The following is a 24,343-nucleotide window of genomic DNA, read 5'->3' on the forward strand; positions in this document are numbered from 1 at the left end:
TTCTTGGCGTTCTTCCCCTTTCTGCCCCTCTCATCGCCGTGACATGTGCTCCCTTACACATCGTGCCAAGCACACGAAGGATGATCTGGGCACACAGTGGAAAACAGCTTTATGGCATTTTGTGGCATGGTCTAGGGTGCTCCAACCCCCCCGTTACCTCGGTAGGTCTGCGCTGTGTCTGTGAAAAGCACTGCAGCTTCTACTAAACCTTAGTTTCAAGCCAGCTAGTAGCAGGCAAGAGAAGGGTGGTACAAGTTTTTCTGAAGGATGTTGTTTGTGAACCAACCCTCCCACTCAGAAACTGTGCTTTGCCTTGGCTCGTGGGTCTTGTACGCCTCAGAGTTATAGACATGCAGCAGTATGACCTTTGGTGGAGTCAGCTTTGTTTACTTAAGTGAAGTACTGAAGATAAAAGTATTACTGCTCTGTGCTGTGTCTGTTGAAATATTAACCAAATGATAGATCTCGTGTGCCTTTGCAGTGTAGATCATGTTTTAATCGGGCTTCTCCTTCATGATCAAAAATGTGGTCCTCCTCCCTTCCAACTGACTGTCTGTCTTCTTGTTTGTGATGGTGCAACATCTATATGTTAGCTACAAAAGTTGCTTACGTGGGAGAACATAAAAATGACTGGTTTTGTTGTTAGTAACTGGAAATACTGAGTCAGCATTGTGTGACCTCTCCATGGAGTACCCATGGCAATGCTGCAACCCTTGCCCTTGGAGAAGTGGTCCTCTCCAAGGCCGGACTTGAAATGGCTTGGTTGTTTCCTCTCAGTGAGCAGTGGGGACTGCAAAGAGCTTACAGGGTTTCCAGGGTGTAAGGGAGACACAGCAGATCTCATCTTGATTCACAGTTCACTGTGAGTGTAGCATTATTAGCATACAGGTATCATCAAGGCTCCAAGGAAGCAGGTTGGGGCTGCTGCTTGCATTTACTGGGGGAGGCTGTGGAAGTAGCAGTGGATTTGGACTTTAATAGTACAACTGGCTTGTATTGTCACATACCCAAAATGGCTGCAGTATTGAGTTATGCCTTCTCATAGCTCCAAATGAATGTTTCTGATTGTGTGTAATTTTGAAAGCAGCCAAAGCATCCCATTAGATTTAATTGGAAGGCGGTAACTTCCCACAACACCCAATGGTGATTAGGTGCTGGGTTATATATAGTGATGATAGAGAGGGCAAGATTGATCTAAAGATACTTCCTTCTGCTGTGACTGTACAGACGGAAAAAATACAGAAGCTTTGCACTTGGTGATAACTAAATTTGTGAAATACGATTGGTTTTTTTCTGTCCATAGTCTAGCTATAAATGGCAAGTCAGTCATGTTAACTGCTGCATTTTTTTCCCCTGTGGGTGAAAGCTTATTAAAATCTAAACATCTGAAGTTGAATAATTGCCCTGAGGGTCAAAGTAGATTGAATATATAAGAACTTTTCAGCTACTACAGTGAGATAACAGAAGACTTCAAGTCCACACAATGAAGACTGCACTAATAAAGTGCTTGCTAACTTTGATTTCAGTGTCTAGCACTTGTTGCTCTTCTAATTACAATTCCTGCATCACTCTGTCTTCCTGAAAGGTGAATGACTGGTCAAAGGTACGAGATTTTCTTGAAGACACAGCTTTCAGCTGTGCCAGACAGAAAAATGGAGTCCTGTGGTTTGTAACCCCTCCAGACTCCTCTCTCTGCTGCGGGGCTGGTGGCCAGGAAGAAAAGACATTTAACACCTCAGAGCTGTGTCACTTACAGTACAGCACCCGTGGCCTGATCCTAATATCTTCATTCAAAGAGAATTGGAAAGGTGTGTATGTTCTGCATGTGGATAGGTCTGTTTCTCACATTTCCTTTGCAAACAGGATTTATTCTTGTTTTCTCACTTAACAGCATCTGGTTCTGTGTCCCTGTGTCTCCTTTGTCCCTATGGATTCAGAGTTTTTATCATTCTAGTCCTGAGCTGGGTTCCCAAGGAGGCTAATCAACTGCTTGTGATTGGATGGCGTTTAACTGATTTTTGAAGCCTCAGTATTCGTTTTGTGGTACAGAGTGCAGCATGATGCCTGAAATACCCTTTTTCCTCATAGTAGGACCATACTTACACAATACCCACTAAAACTGTAACTCACTAAAAATACCAGTGGTAACTAAACTAACAGTGCAGTTATATATTGAATTTTCACATCGAACAAAAAAAAAAAAAAAGTACTAAGAAGCGAATTTCTTCTTTTGAGTGTTAGTTCTCTAGTTTTTCCAATATTAAATGATTTGCATTACCAGAACTAGAATCCCTGCTTTCAGGGAGGGCTGTAACTGCTGCCATTTTATCTCAACTCCTGAGTTAGACTCTGATTCATCCAACACACTAAATTTCTCATAGTTTCGTACAAATCTTGATTTAACCCTGATACCTAGGAATTTCAGTTTCTCATCCTAGATCTCAAGATAGATGATTGCTGTCATCTGAATTTCACATTTTGCCGGGAACTTCAGCTGTTACTGCAGTCCTGAGTGACTGCTGGGTTTCTCTCTGTTGTGCCCATAGATGAACTTGGGTATAAAGTCATTTAAAGTTTCATCTAAGTCAGTGAGACTGTTTGGGGTGTGTGTGTAGAAAAACATTTGCATAACTGTTTACAAAACAGATCTCTTCATTTGCTGAAATGGAAAGGTAAGACAAAGTGTCTTTTACAGCATTTGATACTCAGAGATCCTAATAATTCTGCTTGTTGCCTGGTGAGGTTAGTCACAGCCTTCTTGGAAAGACTATGATGATGTGGGAAGAAGCAACCTTCGCATCTGTTTTGTGGGGAGGGATTTTTTTGTTTGTTTTTTGTTTTTAATGGTGTGTCATGGACACTGGGGGGATAAAAAATGAATCAGTTACAAATGGAAACATTGTTAGCATTAGCTTTTGAGGACTGTTTTCATTTTGAGCTGTGACCCTGAGCCCACAATCACTAACACGTGCCTTTGATTTTATTCTGTACTGTCAGTTTTAATAAAATTTTTAAATATTAGCCAACTCGGGGCCTTGAATGCTACTAGTTGAATGCTTCCAGTTCTTTCTTCCCTTCCCTCTCTATGCCACTGTCTCAGTAATTAAAGTTACTCATGCTGTGAATCTCCACAGGGTTAAGAGCTAAAGTGGAAATAGCAAATTACAAATTACTTTCTTTGTCTTTATTACCTTTGTCTTTTTCTGAATAGACTTCAGCAGCCTTATGCATTCTGGATAGACAAAGTTAGCAGATGTCTCTAGCTTCACAGGTGCAGGGTTAGTATTTTCCGTGGAATTTGCACATCTCTCCTTAAATTATACATTTCTGTGCGGTTTTCTGTTGTGTAGTTTTCTGAAGCATAACAGCCATCTTCATTACTGATGGTGTGACAGGGGATTCTATTTGCATTTGTTCTTAAAGCTTCACTCAAGTTGGCATTTTGACCAACCATGGAAATTGCTATGCTCCCTATAAAAATATAGAGAAAAAAATTCCACAAACCAAACCTGTATAAAAATCTGGGTTGTGAAATGATGGACCCCTTGTTCTGTAATACTGTGAAACCTTTGAGTATTTCAACAGAATATTTAGAAAAAACTCAACATTTTAAGAATGGTATATGTTGAGTGAGGGTAGGTGTTATGGACGTTCAGTAACTGAAAGTAGGTTTTGTGCAGAGAACTTGGTTTTTAATTTTTTTTACTTTTCAAGAATGCATTGGTTTTACATGAGATAAAGGATTTATCTTTTAATAATCCAATGGATTTTATAGATTACTACTGCAGCTAAGGGAAAGCTTGACTGCTTTCAAGCTTTCCATGAGCATAGAGGAGCTGTATTCAGCTGACTTAATTGTGAAGCTGCCATAGCTGGTTCTTGGGGCAGGGAGCTGGAATTTGCTGTAGCTGCTGGATGCTTCAGACTTAACCTACTGCAAGAGTATCACTCTTAGCCTTAATATCTGTAGATCAGGAATGTTTGTAACTGGAAAATAAAGGGATGACTCATGGGGATTTGTGTGTATTACTTTGATTTCTGCTCCTGCATGTAAAAGCATTTTTAAAGTTTGACCAAGTAGAAAAGCAGACACTGGGCTTGCTGCTTCTCCCATCAGTACTCCCCTCTCTTCGCCCTCGCCTTCCAGAAATTGGCTCATGTGCAAAGAGAAGCTGAAAGTGAGATGTTAGTAGTACCCTTTTGCTGTTCATTACTATAGGTCCAGACCCATTAGGAAAGCGAAGCGATATTTAACATACCCTCCAAATCAGCTGTATAAAACTTGATCTGAAATACATGAGATCAGAGAAATCCATTTGCTCTTCAGTACTTGCAGTTGCCTGGTGAGATACAAGATTGTCACAATTTTATCAATGTTTTAACTTTAGGTAGAATTTGACATTGCTGAGATTTGTTTGCTTAATGCTCCTAGTGATTTGTCTTTCACCTGAAGCATGAACTTTGGTTAATGAGCACTTTCATTCTGGGGTTGTTGAGAGGGCTTAATGTTAAGTCAGCCCTCTGAATGCTCCTTTCATGAAGACTGAGGACTCTGCTCTTGGTACCCACCAAGTCGCTCTATCACTTCCCCCCCCCTTCCCCTTTTTTTCTCAACAGGGCAAAGAGGGGAACGAATATAAGATAGCCAGCCCTTGTGGGTAAAACAAAAGCAGTTTTAATATAAGCAAAGCGAAGCAAAGGTCCACGCGCGGAAGCAAAAAAAAAGAAAACAGATTTATTCTCTACTTCCCATGAACAGGCGATGTCGGGCCTTCTCAGGAAGCAGGGCTCTGATACGTGTAGTGGTTGCCTCGGAGGACCAGGGGTGACCCCACCCCCTTCCTCCTTTCTCCCAGCTTTACACTGAGCAGACGTCATATGGTCTGGAATATTCCTTTGGTCAGTTCGGGTCAGCTGTCCTGGTTGTGTCCCCTCCCAAGATCTTGCCCACCCCGTCCCACTGGGGGGGGGAAAATGTGGGAATGAGCCTTGGTGCTGTGTAAGCACGACTCAGCAGTAGCCACAACACCAGTGTGCTATCAACACCCTGCCAGCTCCCAACATAAAACACAGCACCATGGGGGCTGCTACAGGGGAAAACCAATTCCGGCTCAGCCAGACCCAGTACAGATGCCATTTCTCTTTTTGCTTGCTTCCACAGTGTGTCTGAGGTGTTGTCTTCTCTATTTCCTGAGTCAAAGGTCTCTTTGTTTCCAGTGTAAAATATGATTTGGAGTAATTAGCCTTGAGAAAGCTTTCTTTTTCTAATCCATAAGGGATGTAACACTCGGTGTTTCAGGAAGTTAGGTATCTGGTTGATACAGGGATTCCTTAAGAGCTCGGTGCCTGTGAGAATCCCAGTGTACATCACAAAAATATTTTGAATGTGCAGGTCTTAGAGCATGTGACTGTGAGACCTTTGTACAAAGAGGGAGACATTCATCTCGCATGTTGAGTTCTTTAACTGAGTGCATATGACGATACAGCGAGGACTATGCAATGAAATTGAGTTACATCATGAGGAGTTTGTGATATCAAGTTGTAATAAAATTCAGCTTGATGACCTTCCATGCCATTTTAAAAATGGCATGGAAAAGTCAGACATTTATAGATGTGCCTTTAAAGTAATTTTCGGTTTTGCACGTGTCTTGAGAAGCCAGTGAGTGCATTGTACTGCCTTCAGTTGAAGATATAAATATACATCTATGTTTCACATTCAGAATTGGGTGTCAAGCTGTGTATTTAAATACACATTTTTCTTCTTCTTTCACTTTGGTGTTGTCTCGGCCTCACTCTTCCCAAAGTGGAATTACTTATTCTCTTCTCTACTTTTAGCATTATTTATTGCTTTGCAATTCTTCCTGTGCTCTCACAACCTTGGTGTAATGTTTCATCTCTTCTGTTTCCTTTTCTTCCTGTATTTAAGGATAAAGAATTGTTCAGGGGTGAGGGCAGAGGTCTGGAAGGTAAGAGGGTGGAGTCTGTTCCTATTTAGCTGCAAACTTTGTTATGGCTAACAAATCCACGCATACTGGTAATTAGCCTGTTAGTACTATCTCATGTACAGAGGGCAGGACAGAGTGAGGAATCTGGACTTTGTACCTTAGTGTCCATGAGGTAAATCACCCCTGTGTGACAAATGTCCTACCACTGCCAAGAAACAAACATAGCTTCTCCATCGCAGTCACTGTTTCCCTTCTCATGGCTGCTTCTGTACTAAAAGCACTGCTGTACTTTGAGCCTTACCTTCAGCCTTGGTGTCTGTTCTTCTCCCTGCTCAACCTGGCCTCTGGGTGAGCTCTTAGTGTCTTCCTTCCTTCTCCACTTGCCTGAGCCATGTTTCTCCACCATCTTCTGTATTCTGGTCTGTCCTGCTCTTGAGCCTTGATATAAGTTTAGTCTCCTGGTTTTTTTTTCTTTCTGTTTCTTTATTTATCTGCTAAGTTTTCCCTACCCTTTTTGTTTTACTTCACTCTTTGGTTGCAGACAGTGCTCCATGTCCAGTTTCACAGAATGCACTTTACACACTTCTTGCAGTAAAGCTTTTTCTTGCTCACAAACCAACTCTTTTTGCCCTTTTGTGTCATTAGTCTTTATTCCAGTGTCTTCTGAAATGCATTTCAGATCTCTTGATCTCAGTGGGACATATTGTATGTGAAATTACATTGGTAGTGAAGTCCTTGTGGGGTAGGGTTTTAAAAGTAATGCCTTCTCTAAAGGTTTAACGCTATATATTTTGCCTAGGCAATAATTTTAAGCTCACTTCAAGCACTTCTAGAGCTCAGGACCTGAATAAAAGGTGTTAGATCATGTAGGCATTTGTTTTCCCTATGTGAATGAGGTGTCTCGTACACATAAAAAAAGTCTGTTGAGTCAATGTCTTACTGAATATGAATGTAAGATATTCTCAGAAGTGCCTTCAATACGTGGTGACATTTGTTCTTTTCTACTTAGAATTTACAGTTTTTCTCACTTTTTATATTAAAGGTAAATGTTGACATGCAAGAAGAAGAACTGTTCATATGCTTCTTAAATAGTGACAGAGCAGAATACAGCCCTGGAGGAGAGACAAGTTGCTGCTGAGGCCCAGTCTTGGTTGTGACCGATTGAAGTCACAGTTTTGTGCAGCTTATCAACAGTTTGACTTCTTCAGAGTGGCTCGGACTTCCAGGTTGGGGGTTTGGCAGATGAGATGGTCCTACTGGCCTGTACAGTCCAGTGTTCTGTGCTCCACAGCAGAGAGTAGCTTAGAGCAGCTGGCACCAGTGAACCGTGTCTTCCTGGGGAAGGTGTTTGCTGACTTTTTTGGAGGGGGAGGATGCGCAGAGCATGAGAGTTTATGTCCCATTGGATTCTTTGAGTATTTTAAGCTGTACTTTTGTAACTCTGAAAGTTCTTACTGTCCAGAGAGATCTCCATTCCCGTTTTTAAAATCACCTAAAGATTTTGATTTTGGAGACAGCTGTTTTGTCTCTTTGCCTCAGTTTTCCTATTTATAAACAAAAAATATATCTGTCTCTCAGGAATTCTGTGAGGCTTAATTAGCAAGTGTTTATACAGCCTTTTGAAGATATAAAGCACCATATAAATGCTAAGTAGTATTATTATTGCCACCAGCTGCTTTGTTGTAATTGCAGTAATAAAAGCTTCAGTACTGGTGGTTGTATTATTGTTGTTCTAGATAAAGGTTTCATGAATGCTGGAGATGGTGAGGTTGGTGGTGCAGACCATACCAAGGTACAGTGTGTGGGAGAGCTGAGATGAGAGAAGCTGTGCTTTCAACTATGAAGTCTTTGTGAAGGACTTCTTTTTAAAGAAAAAAAAAGTTTTTTAAAAAAAAGTGAAAGTCCATAACTGGAAAAGAATAAAACCTTTTCTGCAGTATGCTAGCATTTACAAGTTGCAGGGCTAGCTGAGAGGTGGTCTGTGCTGTGCAGTTGATGAGGAGTGAGTGGACAGCAGTTGCATTTGTGACACTGACATGTAAAAGAAGGGATCTTTTAGAGATGATTAATAATTGGTAGTATAGGAAAAGAGATGTGGTATAAATCACAATTAGCCTTTAGGATTTTTTTTTTGGGTCTACTTTTGTAAAACATCCATGACCTTAATGCTGAGCTATTTTTATTATGTTCTTGTGCTTATCTCACATAACCAGCTTGTTAAAAGAGGATGTGAATACTTTTTAAGCCTCTGACTTATAAATTGTGAGAAAGAGAAAAGAAGATTGATTCCAACAGGCTTGAAGGTAGATTAATTTCTCTTCTAGGTAGTAAAATGAGATTGGGGGGAAAATTAAACTGAAGACGTAGTGGGCCAGTCAGTTTTAGCAAGGTAGAAAATCATTTGATTTAGGTCTAATGTACAATTTATTGTAAAACTTTAACCTAAGAGAAAATAAATGTAGGGGAATTCTGTTTTGGTAAATTGATGATAGTATCTCCAAGTCATTTCTGCCTGAAGTAATAAGGGTAAGAAAAAAAAAATAAATAACAAAGGAACACTGAGGGGGAACAATTATTTTGCTAAGATCTCCTGAGGATCTGAGGGGGTTACTCATTGCATTATAAGAAGAATATTATGCTGTTGCAATGTTGGAGAGGACTGATAATAATTGTGCTTTGAAGAAAACTTCTCTGTTCTTTTTACTGTAAACATCTGAGATAAGATGGAAAAGTTTGGAAAAATGCAACACCTTCTGTGAGTTCTTTCAGCAGTCTTAATTGCTCGTTATGAAAGCTTGATGTGAATATTGTTATTAAGTATTTCTGGTGATTTTTAGGAGGTTCTAGTTTACTAAGTTGGACTGTCAAACTGCCTATAACAAGGGATCTGTTCTAATTGTATCTTAGTATCTAGTATAATGCTTATTTAAATTGCTAGGGATGTTATGAAGACCTACTCAGTTAACACATTAGAGAGATTGCACAAATCTGGATCATGGGCAGCATGATTTCATGGTGGCTGCAGTGCAAGGACTTCTAAACCAGGAATGATGCAAAGCAGGAAACTGATTCAGTCCTTTATGGTTATGTGTAAGTAAAGTTTCAGACAACTTTGAACATCATTAAACAGCAAGAAGAAAAGGCACCAGCCTTTTTTATTTTTTTTTTAGTTTTAGGGAAATCCTATTTTAAAACCAGCCACAAAGTCGTCCTGCGTAGAAACAGAAGCAGTTTAAACACGCAGAGGTAGGTAATATAACCCTGAGGCCCATATGGAGATGTCCCAAATGCTAGGTGGTAGGTTCAGAAAATGTTGCTTTAGCTGTGCAAAATATTTTCAGTAGCAAAGTGGAAGACAATTCAGTGTTGTAGTAAAGCTGTTTTTATTGTGCGAGACTGGTGACACCTCATTTTGAATAAAAGTGTGGGTTTTCTTGAGGGCTATAAGAAAGAGCAACTATTTTATGCTCCCTGCATACAGCGGTACAGCAATTTGATAGGAATTTCTTTTTCAGTTATCCTAGACTGTAATAGATAGCTGTCTTTTGAAGTACAGAAATCTGCCTAAGTGGCCATCATTTTAAAGTATAATGTGAAATGCTGTTTTAATAGGGTCTGCTCCTTGCACATTTTAAGTGCAAGGAAATGTGTGTGTTGAAACTTTGCTAATCCTTGATTTGCACAAAGTGTCTGGCTCATTCCCTAACTGTCAAGGAATTAATGGTGTGCTTCAGTGAGATCTTGTATTACTAGACCGTAATTATTTTTATAAGAGATTCTATGCTGTATTTGATGGTGCTTTATGAATTATAATAATAAATGAAATGAGATTGCTGTTGTCAAAACATATGAGCAAAGTAATCTGATTCCTATTGTTCATGTGCTCACTGGCTCACAAAGTTAAGTGATTTCCACTGGACTTCCAGGCTGTTCATACAAGTTGGTGAGGTTTGCTGTGTTGTATTGTTTTGCTTGTGCTTGTGACAAGTTAAACAATGGTGTAGCTGACAAGAAGCAACTCAATTGATGAGATGACAACACATGTCTCCTGTACTTCCTCCTTTGGCCTTGTACTTGAAAAGGGAATAAAAAGGCAACGTATGTCTTGGTTCACTTAAGGAATTCAGGTCCTCATCTGAACCATGACGACATGACCTCTGGCGATTATTGTATGGTAACAGGCTTTGAATTAAGTTATTCAGAGGAGCCTACAGCAGAGATGTCAGGACTGTGCAGGCGTATCCAAGCCAATTTTAATTGTACTGTCCCAATACCAGAAGCAGACTTCAGCTGCGTGGGACACAGTGGACTCCATGCCTCTTGGCTGAGGACAGAGGTCCTTGCTGCCATGGCTAGGCTGGGACCAGTACCCAAGCCTAGGTATGGTGTCTGCACTGTAGACACATCCTCTGTCCGCATGCTTTTCTGGAGATCTCTATAGCTAAAGCAGACTATATAGAAGATAGTACATATCGTTTGCTTTTCAGGCAGATAGACTCAGTGGGAGAAAATTTCAGTTTCAGAATATCTACCTAAGATTTTCCCTTTGGTTTATTACAAATATTAGTATGGTCATAGCTCCTCCAGATCTTAGCCAGCGACTGGAGGCTTGTTGTACTAGGCTCTCAATTTCAAGATAATTTTATTATTTAAACATTGTGTCTATTTTTAAGTCAGATAATCTATAAAAACCTGTTTAAAACCACGAGGCATCATTACGTCATCTAGTTTGACCTCCAAAGTGTACAAAGGAGGAGAGTTTCTGCCCTTCTATTTCTGGTAGAAATACATAAAACAAGATGTCTTGTCCTTCCTCTCTAAGGATGATGGACACAATAATTTAAACTACCTGCCTCTGGCAAACATTGGCATTTTTCACTAAGTACATTAGTGAATTTTTAGTGGGTCTGTGTCTGAGTTGTGTGAATGCCAGTACGTGGTGCTACCCTCTAGATGCTGTTTGTATTTATTATGTACGTATTTTTTTGGCACATAGCAGATGCAATTCAAATTTCCTCCTCTACCTATAGATCTTTTCCCCCAAAACCTTATAGGCCAAAGGCAGATGATCCTGGATTCTGTACGTCTTTCTTTCATGCTTCACTGTATAAGTTGTATAAACTCAGATCACTTTCTGAACCAGTATATACTTCTTTGCATAATCATTTTTTGCTCACATGGGAAACTGAGACACTTGGTTGCAAAACAGTTTCTAAGAGTTAAAGGCTATATTACCCTCTGGGATAAGTCCATCGAAGTGTTGGGAAGGTTCTTGTATGGGTTCACCTTGACATTTGAGAGCCTCAGGGCCTTCCTACCTGCTAGACCATGGAGATAGTGTTGTGTAGCGACTGGGATGTCCAGATGCATGCTGTGCTAGTACTCCCAATAGTGCCAGCCATAACACTTTTTCTTCATGGTCATGTCTCCCTTATGGCTGCTAGCTACTGAACAAGATTCACAGATGTCATTTCAGGCAGTTTAGTAGATTGAATCTATAAAGACTGTGTGGGAATGTGTCACAAGTGATGCAAGTCCTCCTTGGTCATAAAACCTCCCTCACAAAGATTTTGTGCAGTGACTTCTTTAGGATGTAAAGAAAAGTGCATGGTAATTTTACAGATGACCTTGCTCTTTATGTGCTCCCTGCATGCCTCCCCTGCATGAGACTTTTGCTTTCAGTAACGAGGAAATGTTCCAAGGCAGTGTTGTTGCCATGATGACATAAAATAATAGAGACTTCCAGTTATTCCCGTGTTTTTACCCTGTGATAGACGTGTGCCTTCAGGGATCAACTGACCTTAAAAATGATGCAGATCTGGAGCTTGGGGTCATTTTTGTTGTACAGAAATTTTTTTTCGTAGGCATTGGAATGGTGATGTTGCACTCACTGATTAGAAACTATATGTGATTAGCATTCCCCCTAGAACTTCTAGAAATGCACTGAGTCATTGCTCTGGCAGAAAAAAAAGGCAGGGCTTTTGCCCTCTTTCTTTTTCCTCATTTGTGTTTTTAAGACAGTATGTGTGTGTATTCTACACAGATAGTTTTTTAGTTTCTTTCCAGTTTTACTACAGCTATGCATTTTGTTTTTATCTAGATTTAGTGTCTTTCCTAGGAAAACCACATCTGGTAATGTACATATTGTATGTAATGTACATACTGCTGTCTTCAGCAGTTGATACGTTTCAGACAAAGACACAGTTCATGTACTGTGAATCTGATGGAGCATAGACTCTGGTGCACAGTAGTACTCAAATGTTTGTGGTTTAGCAAAAAGTCTTCTCCCCTTTTCTTGGAGGTGGTGAACTGAAATTTTCTGTTTCAAAACTTGCCAAGAACTGCCTAAGACCTACCCAGACAAGTTTGAAGGTATTCTTCAGCCCTGTTGGAAATGTTCACTGATAAAGATTGGTAGTAGTGTTCATGAAGGAGTTGCCCTTGTCTCTGGAGAAGAGGGTTGATTCAGGATCAAAATTTTGATCTGTAAATACTTAATTGTTATTGATATTAATGTAATTGATATTAATGGGACAACTTGTCTGTCTGCCTGTTGTTTAACTTAAACACTTGTGAGATTGAGGCCCAAAATCTCAAATTAAAAAAAAAAAACAACAAAAAAACCAAAAACAAACCCTGAGAAAATTCAGATGCCTGTTTTATTAATAGAAACTTAGATTATTTGGAAACAGTTTAAAAGAATTTGTCGCTATTGTTATTTTTTTGTGTCCTCATCTTACTATGAGACACATTTCTGTCTGAAGTGTGTATTTTAAATGAGTGTTATGTTTTCATGAAAACTCTGCTGGGCAATGTCTAACTCCAGACATAAAAGCAAATAAACCAAGAAAAACCCTCTGTTTATCTGAGATGAGAGGACGTTTTTAAAGAAAAAGAGAGAGGATCTAAAGCTACCTAATGGTCTCCCTTATCTCTCTTTAATGTTCCTTATAGTTTTGCAGTCCTCAGGAATTACTCTATCTCATTGGTATGCCACTGGGTTATGAACTACAAAGAAATCTTAAAATGCTATGGTCTTTAGACTATATAGTGAAGAGAGGCTGAAAGGGCAATACATTGTTTCATGTAAGTTGATTCTGATTTTACTCTGTTCAGCTGTAGGTTTCAGATGAGAGGTGGAAATTCAGAGATTGATGTGAGTGCTTAATGACAGATAATGTCTTTTGGGTGCTTCCTGCCCCCTTGTGAAGTAAACATGAGGATTAACATTTTTGGTTTGGGGTGGTTCATTTTATAAGTAGCTGAGATCTCTTGCGTACAAGGTTGGCTATTTAGGATTTCTGAAGCTAATGAATGAAATATGGCAGCTCATCCTCAATTTTACTACTCAGTATTGCCTCAAACAAAGCTAAGCAAGTTTTACTGTAAACTTGTCTAAGCTCTTCTCTATTGAAATCCATCACAATTTCCAGTTGCTTGCTAGGCTGAAGAATCAGCTGTCATATTTCAGCATTGGCATTGTAGAGGTGGGTGTACGGGCAGTGGTAAGTGATGTGAAGACGAGGAAGTGGGGGCTGTTGACTGGGGAATGAGTGGAATGGTAATGTGTGGGGACTCATTTCCCCTCCATTAAAAACTTCAGTATGTGACTGTTGAGAGTCAGGAGAGCCTCCAGTGTCCCCTGTGATGAGGCGATTAAATTTGTTTTCACTCAGTTCTTTCTTTATCTAGACTTACCCCTGTAAAGGCTAACAGTTAAATGGGATGTACATCACTAATTTTCTTGCTTATCAACTTTGTGTTTTCCATTGCATCTGCTGCATGCATGGAGCAAAAGAAGTCTCCAGATCTTTTGCACTGGCTGCAGACCTGTGTTGCTAACAACTAAACAGTGAAAGCCAAAATGACTGCCCCAATGACCCTAGAAAATTAAATCCCCAGCCATATCAGGTGGGTCTGTGACAGCAGCAGCAGCAGAGGTCTGTAGTGGGGAATGTCAGTGCTGCCACTCGGGGAACTAGAACTTGTAGCTTTTATCCCTCTTTTGCAAAGCCCTGGGATGCTTCCGTTAAGTTCAATCTGCTGTGTCTTGTGAAAACAATAAATGGGCTCACCTCCAGTACCATGATTTTATCTTGAATTAATAGTAAGTTGTCTTTTCTCATAAAGACAAGTACTTTTGTTTGAAACTAAAATTGTTTTATCTTCTTGGGGATTCTAACATGTTAGCTAACACATTAAATATGTTTGTTTGTTTTTTTTCTAATAATCCTTTTGCTATCAGGTCCTTTGATCTGCCCTGGATTTTAATGAGTCATTTAAAAACAGATACCTATTTTGTCAATTTGGCTGTGATGCTCTCTCTCGAATCATTTACCATTTTGAGAATGACATCTGAGTCTGCCTATGTTTCTGCATGACTGGAAACTGTCATTACTCATTTAAACTTATTAGTGCTGGAAATGGATATGCTGGTTCATCTAAGAGGGATGAAACATGAGGCACCAGCATTCAAATTCAAATGTTGTTCCCAAGAGTAAAGGAAGAGATGGCTGTAGTCATGAGAGCTTGGACAATTAGGGGTGAGAGCTGCATTGTAGCTCAAAGAGGTACTGGGTGCTTTGCCTATACATCAATAAAAGCAGGCTGTGGCATTTTTGGACAATTCAAGAAAATACTGTGTTTTAAGATAAAAGTTTAGTAGAAGTGCTTTAGCTGAAGATTATACCATGAAAGACACTAAAATTTGCTCTCAAGAGGAACCTAAATTGGGATTACTCATTTTGGGGAAAGGGGATGAGCATTGGAGAAATTAGACTTAACACAAGGGCAGATGCAAAGCTCTGACTGAAAGCGAAGCCTGTGTAATGGCTCTTGAGAGCCCACACATACACTGAAGGTATGCAAAATGATTCTTAAAAATACAGACCCAGAGAATGAAGGCCACGACTCTCCACCTATCTTTTAAAGGACCTGAAGTACTCAGGACACATGAGCACTGCTGGCACATGGTCACCTTTCTCGTCTAAAAGGGCTGACAACCAAAAGAGCAGAAAGAGGCAAAAGGAGTCCCTGGGTGACTTGAGCTGTAACTGGCCCTTAACATAACACTGCCACTGCTCTTCTTAAAAGGCTGTAGTGTCTGAACCTGTATATTTTAATTTCTTCATTATTCTTCCACTTTATTATATCTAAATATATCCTTTTCTCTCACTCCTGTGCCTAAATACAAGCCTGAAGCTTGCTTGTAATGGGAGTATTTTGATTGACAGTATCTTCACCATTTGAGACTAGTGATGTGCTAAAATGGCTGGCATTCAGAAACCGTAAAACTGACCTGAAAAAGTGTGATTTTTTTTTTTTTCAATTTTTTCTTTTTTTCTTCCCCCTCTCTTCCTTTCTGTCAGCAAGTTGTAGATGTGTCTTAATTCTGATGCTGTCATGCAGTTATGTCACTGGTTAACATTTCTGCAACTTACAGAGAACATACACTCTGAAATGCTTACCTAGTCAGTTGGTAAACAGAACTTAAGTGATACAGTTATAAAGGAATCTTGTTTTAACCTTTTTCTTCTTCCCTAAATAGAGTTCCAAGTGCAACAGTAATGCAATGATCTTGTCTGAAGCTGATGGCTGATGGAGTGCAAAGGTGACTTTGAAAGTGATGGGAATGGTTAGGACAGACTTCCATACTACCTCTCAATAACCCATTTATTTCTCTGTAACAAACTAAGAGTTGTGACTGTTGTTTTAAATACTGGCCTTTTTAAGGTAACCTTACAGTTCTGCCAACCTCTTGATGCAGCAGCTTGGAGGCTCTTCCTTCTCTTGACAGATAATAATATCAAGAGGAAAAGGAAGTTTTGCAACCCTTAAACTTCCTGAAGAAAAAAAAGGCTGTTAAGATTCCTTTAAAAATAAATTAAAAACAAACCCAAAAAATTCAATGAGTCATATTTTACAGGAACACCAGCTTTTTTTCTCTGTGATGATAACAAGATATAATTTTTTTTCCCATTTATCGCAAAGGAAGGCAAACTTTGCCAGGTTTTTTGCTGGTGCTACACTTCAGCATTGCGATCAGATTATAAAGAAATATATAAAATTTCATCCATCGGTAAAATGAGGATGCTTCTGAACAATTAATAGAATCCCTTCACATCAGGTTTGAACATTGAATAAAAGGAAATGATGAATCAGTTGAAAAAAATGTATGAGGAATTTCTAAAAGACATAGTATAAATAACCAAGCTGGACATTTGCAGAAATGGTGATAAAGGAAAGCCATTTCCATTGTAGCAAGTAGTCTGTAGCTCACTGATTTGGAAGAGAATGCTGCTTCAAGTAACAAAATTAATTTCTCTAACACAGTGGTGAAATTTTGTCTCAGATTAAAATTGAAGTACTGCTTTACTAAAGCACTAATGCTAATTAGTGAATGAAAGATCTCTTCCAAGTGAAGTCTTGTTTCCTGTATGAAGTAATGACCTGATCTTAAAGAAAGGTCTTAACCTGATCAGCCTTTGAGATATTGCACTAGGCATTGCACACTTTTACAACTCTTATGCTAAATAACGTTTTAAAAGGATGTGCTTTCATCTAATGGAGGTGTGCTATATGTCAAGTTTTCAGCTTATGGGGACCATCCTGTTCTCCTCGATTTTATTATTTGCCCCCCTCCCCCAACTCACTGAGCTCTTGCTTTTGAATATCTGTTGTGCATAGGGTTTTTTCTTGACCTCCTGGGAAAAAAAAAAAAAAGTGGTTTTATGATCTTAAGTGAAATGTTTTTATTTATTTTGCTTTGTTTTTTCAGGCACTTAAAATAACAATATATCAATAGTTATCTTGTCCATTTTGTTCTTGCAATTGCATTAGTATAGAGTATCAGAAATCTGGTTTGTCCTGGACCTTGAAAGGAAAGTTGCTATGGTAACTGTGTTGTATATCCCATTTGGGACCAGAATTAGGTGTGCACGCTTCATTTCACTTTCTAGTAGGCCTCTTGAAATGTGTTAAGTCAGTGAACTCCAATAAAACATCATCTCTGGTGTACTAAGAAGAAGTAATCCCTCACTCTGTCTCTGCCTCCCTTTGCCCCATCCTGTCTGTGCCTTCTTTCTCACTCTTTGTTGGGTAAGCAACTGGAGATACTGCTCTGGAGCTTCCCAGGTGCTGATGGGCAGCGATGGAGGGGCTCCCCAAGCTGGTGGTCTCAGGTAGTATGGCTCGCTCTCCATCAGCACAGTGGCTGTGGGAAGGGGACACCGCAGGAGCTGAGCACGACCCATAGACACTCAGCTGATCAGGTGCAGGGGCTGGATGGGCACTATCTGCACTGCTGGGTTTCTGCTCCTGAAAATCACTTTCGCTTCCCTGTGCTTTAAAAACAGGCAGACATAAACTCTGGTGACTGGCAGCTGGTGTCCTGTGCCCTGACAAGGTGTTGCTTCTTTCTGAAGCACTGCACAGGTAAGAGCTCGCCTTCCAAGTTAGTGCCCTGGAGGCTGGACCTTCCAGGGTGGTTCAAGCAGTTCCTTTTCATCACCCCTTTCCTAAGAAGATAACAGAAGTAAAAGGGGCTGCATATGCACTAAAAGGAGAGGAGGAAATCTTGATGGGGATGAATTGTTAGGAACCACTGTGTAAATGTTTTTACATTATCTAGTAAGAATAATTCCCTCGTCTTTGATTTTTATGCTTTTTTTCCAAGCTCTAATCAAAAGAGGCTTGCTTTTTAAGATGCAGGCATCTCCCACATGCAAGAATGTGAGAGCTGCTCCCTTTCTTCTTCAGTGTAAGATGTTCTCTCTTATTCCGAGTGATGTTTTACCACTCATTCTGTGGTAGGGCTGTGGGCCAACCATGTGGGTGCCCCCAAGCACTCAACAGAGCAGAGCACAGGCTGGATCACAGATGATGGGCTGGGTGCCTCTCTGAGCTTGCAGCTGGATTGAGTTGTGGTGTTGGGTTTGGGCTTCTTTACAGTCTAGCTGTGGGGTTTAGCACCATCTGTGAGCTGTGTGTAGACAGCAGTGGGTCTCATGTTCTAGAGTACATTTGGGTGAGAGAGAAGAGAGGCTAGGAGGTACAGCAACCCCATTGCTGGTTGTAGGTGTACTTCGCATGCACATTTGGTCAAGATGTGCCCAGACTAATTGATAATGCAAAAAATTCTTTGTAAGAGTCTTTCTCACCATGATCAGATCCTGCTAGCTTGCTACATTCAACTTTTGTAGGCTTTTTGTTAGGTATGTTGGGACATCTGTAAATATTTATTCAGTTCCAGCTGATAGCTTCCTTTTGTCTGCTTCTCATCATCAGTTTATTTGCAGCATTGAATGATGGCTGTGGCGCCTATGGGGTAAAAAATAAAGAACAGATGGATCTTTCTTGAGCCCAAACTGCCTTTGGGCCTTGCTTGTGGTGGGGTTTCACGTGACTTTGTGACGTGACGATAAGAGGCCATTTTCCTAATTCAGGAGGTGGAAAACTCCACAGCTTCCATTTGCCAGGATATTGTGAGGTGATTCTTTTTTTTTTTCCTTTTTTTTTTTCCTTTTTTTTTTTCCTTTTTTTTTTTCCCCCTTTTTCCCCCTTTTTCCCCCTTTTTCCCCCTTTTTCCCCCTTTTCCCCCCTTTTTCCCCCCTTTTTCCCCCTTTTTCCCCCTTTTTCCCCCTTTTTCCCCCTTTTTCCCCCTTTTTCCCCCTTTTTCCCCCTTTTTCCCCCTTTTTCCCCCTTTTTCCCCCTTTTTCCCCCTTTTTCCCCCTTTTTCCCCCTTTTTCCCCCTTTTTCCCCCTTTTTCCCCCTTTTTCCCCCTTTTTCCCCCTTTTTCCCCCTTTTTCCCCCTTTTTCCCCCTTTTTCCCCCTTTTTCCCCCTTTTTCCCCCTTTTTCCCCCTTTTTCCCCCTTTTTCCCCCTTTTTCCCCCTTTTTCCCCCTTTTTCCCCCTTTTTCCCCCTTTTTCCCCCTTTTTCCCCCTTTTTCCCCCTTTTTCCCCCTTTTTCCCCCTTTTTCCCCCTTTTTTTTTCCCTTCTTTTCCTCCCAGAAGCACAGGCAGTAATCTAGTTCTCAACTAATACTGCCAATTCCTCTTTGCCCTTGGAGCATATTCCTCTACAAATTTTGGAGGTTATTTTTGTTTTGTTTTATTGTGGGTTGTTTTTTCTTTTGAGCCAGTTTTACTGAACAAGTTGAACTTGCTCAAGGCTAGAGATACAAAGAAGTTTAGGGTGGTGACCTGGGCCTTATGCTGAGACATGTTTTCAGAGCAGCTCTTTTACTAACTTGGAAGCCATAGGTAATTTGTTTTCTCTGTAAGTGTCCCTGAAGAGGAGGCAAATGGAAAGTATTCCAAAAAACGAAGCTCACAGTCAGCTTTCTGCCTTTACTGGGGGCAGAGGAGAGGGTGTTATTGTGCATGTCCGCAGTTCTTTTTTCTTCTCTTTTATGATCTTTGATAGTTGGGAATGGGGTGATATTTTACGTAGTTGTAATTAGAAGTCTGTTGTTGATGCTTTGCATCTCAGTCCTGACTTGAACGCAAAAGACAATTCAGCTGGGTAGAGCAGGTACAATTTATACCCCCAGGACACTGATTGAGAATAACTGTATAAGGCATAGATATTTCCCCTTCATCATGCAAATTTAGAGGGAAGCATTTGCCCAGCCCCCTCCTTGTTCAGCAGTCTTGCTTAACCTGGAACATAAAGGACTGAAACGTGGGGTTTGTAACAGCTTACAAAGGGGAAGAATAAGTAGTACAGGCTCTTTAATATTAATCTTTTCTTCCTTGCTGGGTACAAGCTAAGCAGAGAGCTCCTGCATCTGCTGCTGTCTCCTAGTGCTTATGCTGGGAAGTGCTCAGCTGGGCTTCATGGCTCGGATGTGAAGTTCTCTGTTGGGCTGTGACAGAGGAATGTGATTTTTTTTTTTTTTTTTTTTTTTTTTTTTTTTTCCCCAGTCCTGGTTTTGCAAGGAAATTCACAGTGAAAAATAATACTGGAAACAGTCAAATCACAAAGGATTTGCAGATTTCTTAAAAACAATATACCAAGCTAAAGTTAGATTTTTAGGAACTGTCTAAGGATTGATACATGGGGAAATTACTACTTTTGTGTCTGGCTAGAGGACTGCCAGCTTTCACACTGTCAAGAAGAATCCACATGTAACTGGAATAACACATAATCATGTCTCACTGGAACTTAAAAATATGATTACAGGGCTGACAGGCTCTTTGTTGTATCAGCATTGTGTGGTTGTAGCGCAAACAAAAATGCGCTTCAAGTACCTAGAAAAGAATTAGACTGAAAAATGTCATGTTTTTAATTCTGTAAATTGTTATGTCTTTGAGTAAGTCTTGTATGCAAAACATTTTTAATTCCCTCAGGAAGGCAGGTGATTAAACATAATATTCTCATTTTCCTGTTGCTGCAGTATTTTTGCAGCTCGGTAATAAGCATTTACTTTTTTTTTTAATCTGTACCCACTGTGTTTGGTTTTGCCCACTGGAAGCAGTCTTCACTTCTGGCAGTTTCATGTAAATCAGTAGCATTTTGGGGACAAAGCCTCGCCGTACTATTGCTACTCACTGCAAGACCAGAGAGGAGGTATTTTAATTCCCATCTGTGTGTTGACAACACTGTGGTCAAAACTTTTCTTTCTTGGTCTCCTCAGCGGCCATTCCACCATTGCCAGTATTGGTATAAATAATGAGTCTTTAAAAAATGAACCAAGTGACTTAAACTCCCATTTCTATAAATATAGCATCTTCCTGCCTCGTTTTCCCGAGAGAATTTGTTCTGATGTTTGCTCTACAGACTGTGGAGTATATTAATCTCACTACTTTCACAAGGGTAAATTGTGGGATCTTGTGAAGTCACTGGCCCAGCATCTCTACTAAGCAAATATTTGCCTGGTTAATTTATGAATATTATACACGATAAAGCTATTACAGACAAGTGCTTAGGTGTTTTTACACTGTAGGTGGAACATGTCATGTCTCAGTGCAACAGCTACCTGAGTCTCCCATAGAAGAAGATAATGCACACAAAGTACTTTATCTTTGTTCTGCTGCTGTACTTGAAGTCATCATGCATCTACTTTAATTTCCTATAAGAAAGTATTTAGAACTTCAAAATCCTGGCCTGAGCATCATTCTTCTGAAGTAACTTAATAAATAGGCATGTAGCCTTGCCACCTCATGGTTGGTTGAGGTCCTGAGGCAATGTTTAGTGTAACAGAATAAGCAGTGCTCCAGTTAACACAGTCATCTCTTATACAGAAAGATGCATTTATGCCTTTCAAGACAAAGAACCTTTTCACTGTACATCCAGCTATTATTCTGTTAATTCTTTGTGGAGAATTGCCATATCTTTGTTTTCCTTTAGGTGAGGAAAGAGTTTAGCATGTTCTCACTGAAGAGCCCAGAGTTTGAAGCTAGAACACTTACATGAGGATTAGAGGGTCCCCATAGGGTTGCCTGAAGCCTGTTAATCAAAGATTGAATTCTCAGCTTAATATATTAGTTATGTTTGTTCAATTCCTAGAGGGCCAGTAAATCAAATTAATCTTAATAAAATTTAAGCATGTAATAGGAGTGGCAAAAAAAAAAAAGAAAATTGTAATATTGTAGAGTTTAAAGCTTGAAAGGATCATTAGACAAGTAGACCATTGGTTTTTCTGGTTAAAATGTAAATACATTTTAAAGTCACATTTCTATAAATACAGTTGAACTTAATCATTTTCAGACTCAAGTTAGACTTTCATTAATACGCTGACTACTGTCCTTTTGTCTTCATGGGAAGAGTATTTTTCAGACCAGTAGGTTGAAAGCTCATTTGATAAGCCTGTCTTGTCATGCTAAGCCTGTATATTGTTTTGATCAAATTTGAAAATGTAATAGTAGTATTAATATTTAGAAACAAAATTCCTATAGTGAATGTTTCCATACGCTACAAGGGGGCAAAACTAAAAGTGGTAAAGATGGTAGTCACTTATATGTGTGGTTTTTGTATGTATTCTTAATACTCCATTTAAATCCTGGGCTAGGAATCATTAAACGTGTGAGACCATTCAGAATTACTGAATGTCCTGAGGATGTCTGCATTTTAACAAAAAAGACATCAGTTTTGCATCTCCAGGTCTATTGATTGTTTCTGAGGAAAATTGCTCTTTTGATTTAAATCCAATAGAAACTTTTTAAAAATACTTGTCTTCATCAGGCCAATATTGCCCTCTTTCAAAACAACAAGGCATCCCTCCACTTTAGGTTCTGAAGGGCATATTTAGTGTTCTTTCATATCTCTTCTTTTTATGTCTCGTAAGAAAATTTGTGCTCAAATAGACATCACCAGAGGTTTTTTGGTTTGGTTTGTTGTTTGTTGAGTGTTTTGGTTTTGGTTTTTTTTTTTCATTACATTAGATTTCAGTGCTCCAGAGCTGTGAAAGACACTATTAGCTTTGGTCTTTCTTCTAGAAACACCCTAGTGAAAAGCTGTCACTTACTTCTCCTTGGCCCATTTCTTCATTCATCTAGTTTTAAAACAATTCCTACAAGTTTGCAGGAAGTTTTTGCACACAGGGTGTTCTTGGTGTAAACCACTGACATAATTTATGTATTTCATAGGTTTGTGACCTAAGTGGGGAACCTGAAGTATGTGGTTTATGTTTGGGGTTTTTTTTTTTGGCATGGCATGACATTGACAGCAGTGTTTGAGCCTCCTGGGAGATGAAACTGTTTCCTGTGGAGTATGATCTTGATGCTTCAAAAGGTTTCTCTGTCTTCTTTTCCCTGTGCATCTCCCATGTGCATCCTTTCTTTATTTTAGCAGTGTTTGTTTCATCCTGGCAAACAGAGGGAAACCGTGGATTTATTATTAAACTCTAATAAGGGTGCACAAATTGTTTTGAAGTTAAAGACAAACAACACTGCTTGGGCTATGTAAATAATGCAGTGGGTTACCTGACATACTGGAGAGGCTTCTCGAGTTTCTCACCTCATCATCTCCTGCAAACAATTGGTAAAGGTCAGCTGCCAGTTAGGCTGGTAACTGTTACTTTCTCCATTAGGCTTAAAAAGGGGTGTCTCTCTTCTCTGGTTTTTGTAATGTTCCAAAGAAATGACACTTCCTGGGAAATTTAATAAAATTTTCCTCTTTGCTTTAATGTGTTTTGCTGTGATAGAGGTTGAGAGGTTTGCTGAGTACCCAGCTGCTCTCCTTGCTTTTGGTAGACTTCTGAGCAGGTCACTGAGTACAATTCTGTGAATAACTTATGCTGTGGTTTATTAGATTATCTAATAAATTGCAATGATACAGATATTAACATTTAACTAAAATCCCAACATACACAGCCATTCTGTATTTGCAGGCAAACCTTTGTATTTAGTGAGAGTTTGAGACTGGGCCCTTGCTGGCTTGGTCACAGTTTCACCCACTTCAACTGGGCTGTGTTCTTGCTTCTACTAGCAGAAAAATCTGGTTTCCTTACTGCCAAACAGGAAGCTTCAGTTTGGGATATGTTTGTTGTCCTCTGCAGATCTTGAGGCTGCAGAATTGCCCTACTCCATGGGATATGTTGCCAGGTTTCTGCTCTGTGGAAGGAGAGAGATGCCAAGGAAGAGAAGAAATGAAAAGTGTGTTTAGGAGCTTCATGGATTTGCACTAAACCTTCTTTGAACACAGCAAAAGCTGTTTTCTTTTGTTCCAAGCTTGGTAATACACATGTGTAAAATGTGTTTTGTGGTACCTGCGTTGTCAACTTTTCCATTACAACCTCCTATCTTTTCTATTTTGGCCCTGAGTTTATTGCTCCATGCAAAGATGTGGCATAACCTCTTTCAGCCTACAGTAAACAGTATTTTAGACACATTTTTCTTGAATTTGTTTACCAATTTGGGGTTTTGTTTTGTTTTTTTGGTTCAGCACCATAAATGTGATATTTTATGGCCACAATTGCAAGTCTAAAAGTAGCTTTGAATGCATAAAATAACAAGGTGATGAACATTATTTTAAATTATAAGAGCAGATTTCTGCTTTTATTTATCTATTTTACCCAGTAGAATTCTGGGGGTAAGATTAAAATGATGAAACATTGGATTAGGAATTGTTTGTTCAGCAGGATTTTATGTCTGAGTGTGTTAAGCATTGGTAATGATAATACATGACTTTGCAGCGAACAAAACCAAACACAATTAAAAAACTTTGTTGATATTGGCAAGGCAAAATGTTAGGCATTAATGGGCTGGCTTTCCTCTAGCTTTCATGTTTTTTGCTTCTGGATGGGATGCACAAAAGTCCCTTTTGGTCATTTGATCTTTAATGTCCTTATTCTGGCTGTGTGGCTTCAAATTTGACTAGCCGTGTTGCTTTAGGTTTTTGTGTTTTGGTCATAACTGCCAGGCAAAAATACAAGGGGTATGCAGACAGGTTAATATAGA

At 39.6% G+C, this 24,343-nt stretch overlaps 1 protein-coding gene across 6 annotated transcripts in view; it reads left to right on the forward strand.

Moving 5' to 3' along the window:
• The window catches only part of EPS8 (EGFR pathway substrate 8, signaling adaptor), a 141,182-nt gene that overhangs the window by 2,612 nt on the left and 114,227 nt on the right, over window positions 1-24,343 (forward strand). The gene's annotated exons all lie outside the window — the stretch shown is intronic.

The sequence above is a fragment of the Strix uralensis genome, chromosome 5, assembly GCF_047716275.1.
Source record: "Strix uralensis isolate ZFMK-TIS-50842 chromosome 5, bStrUra1, whole genome shotgun sequence".
Lineage (NCBI taxonomy): Eukaryota > Metazoa > Chordata > Aves > Strigiformes > Strigidae > Strix > Strix uralensis.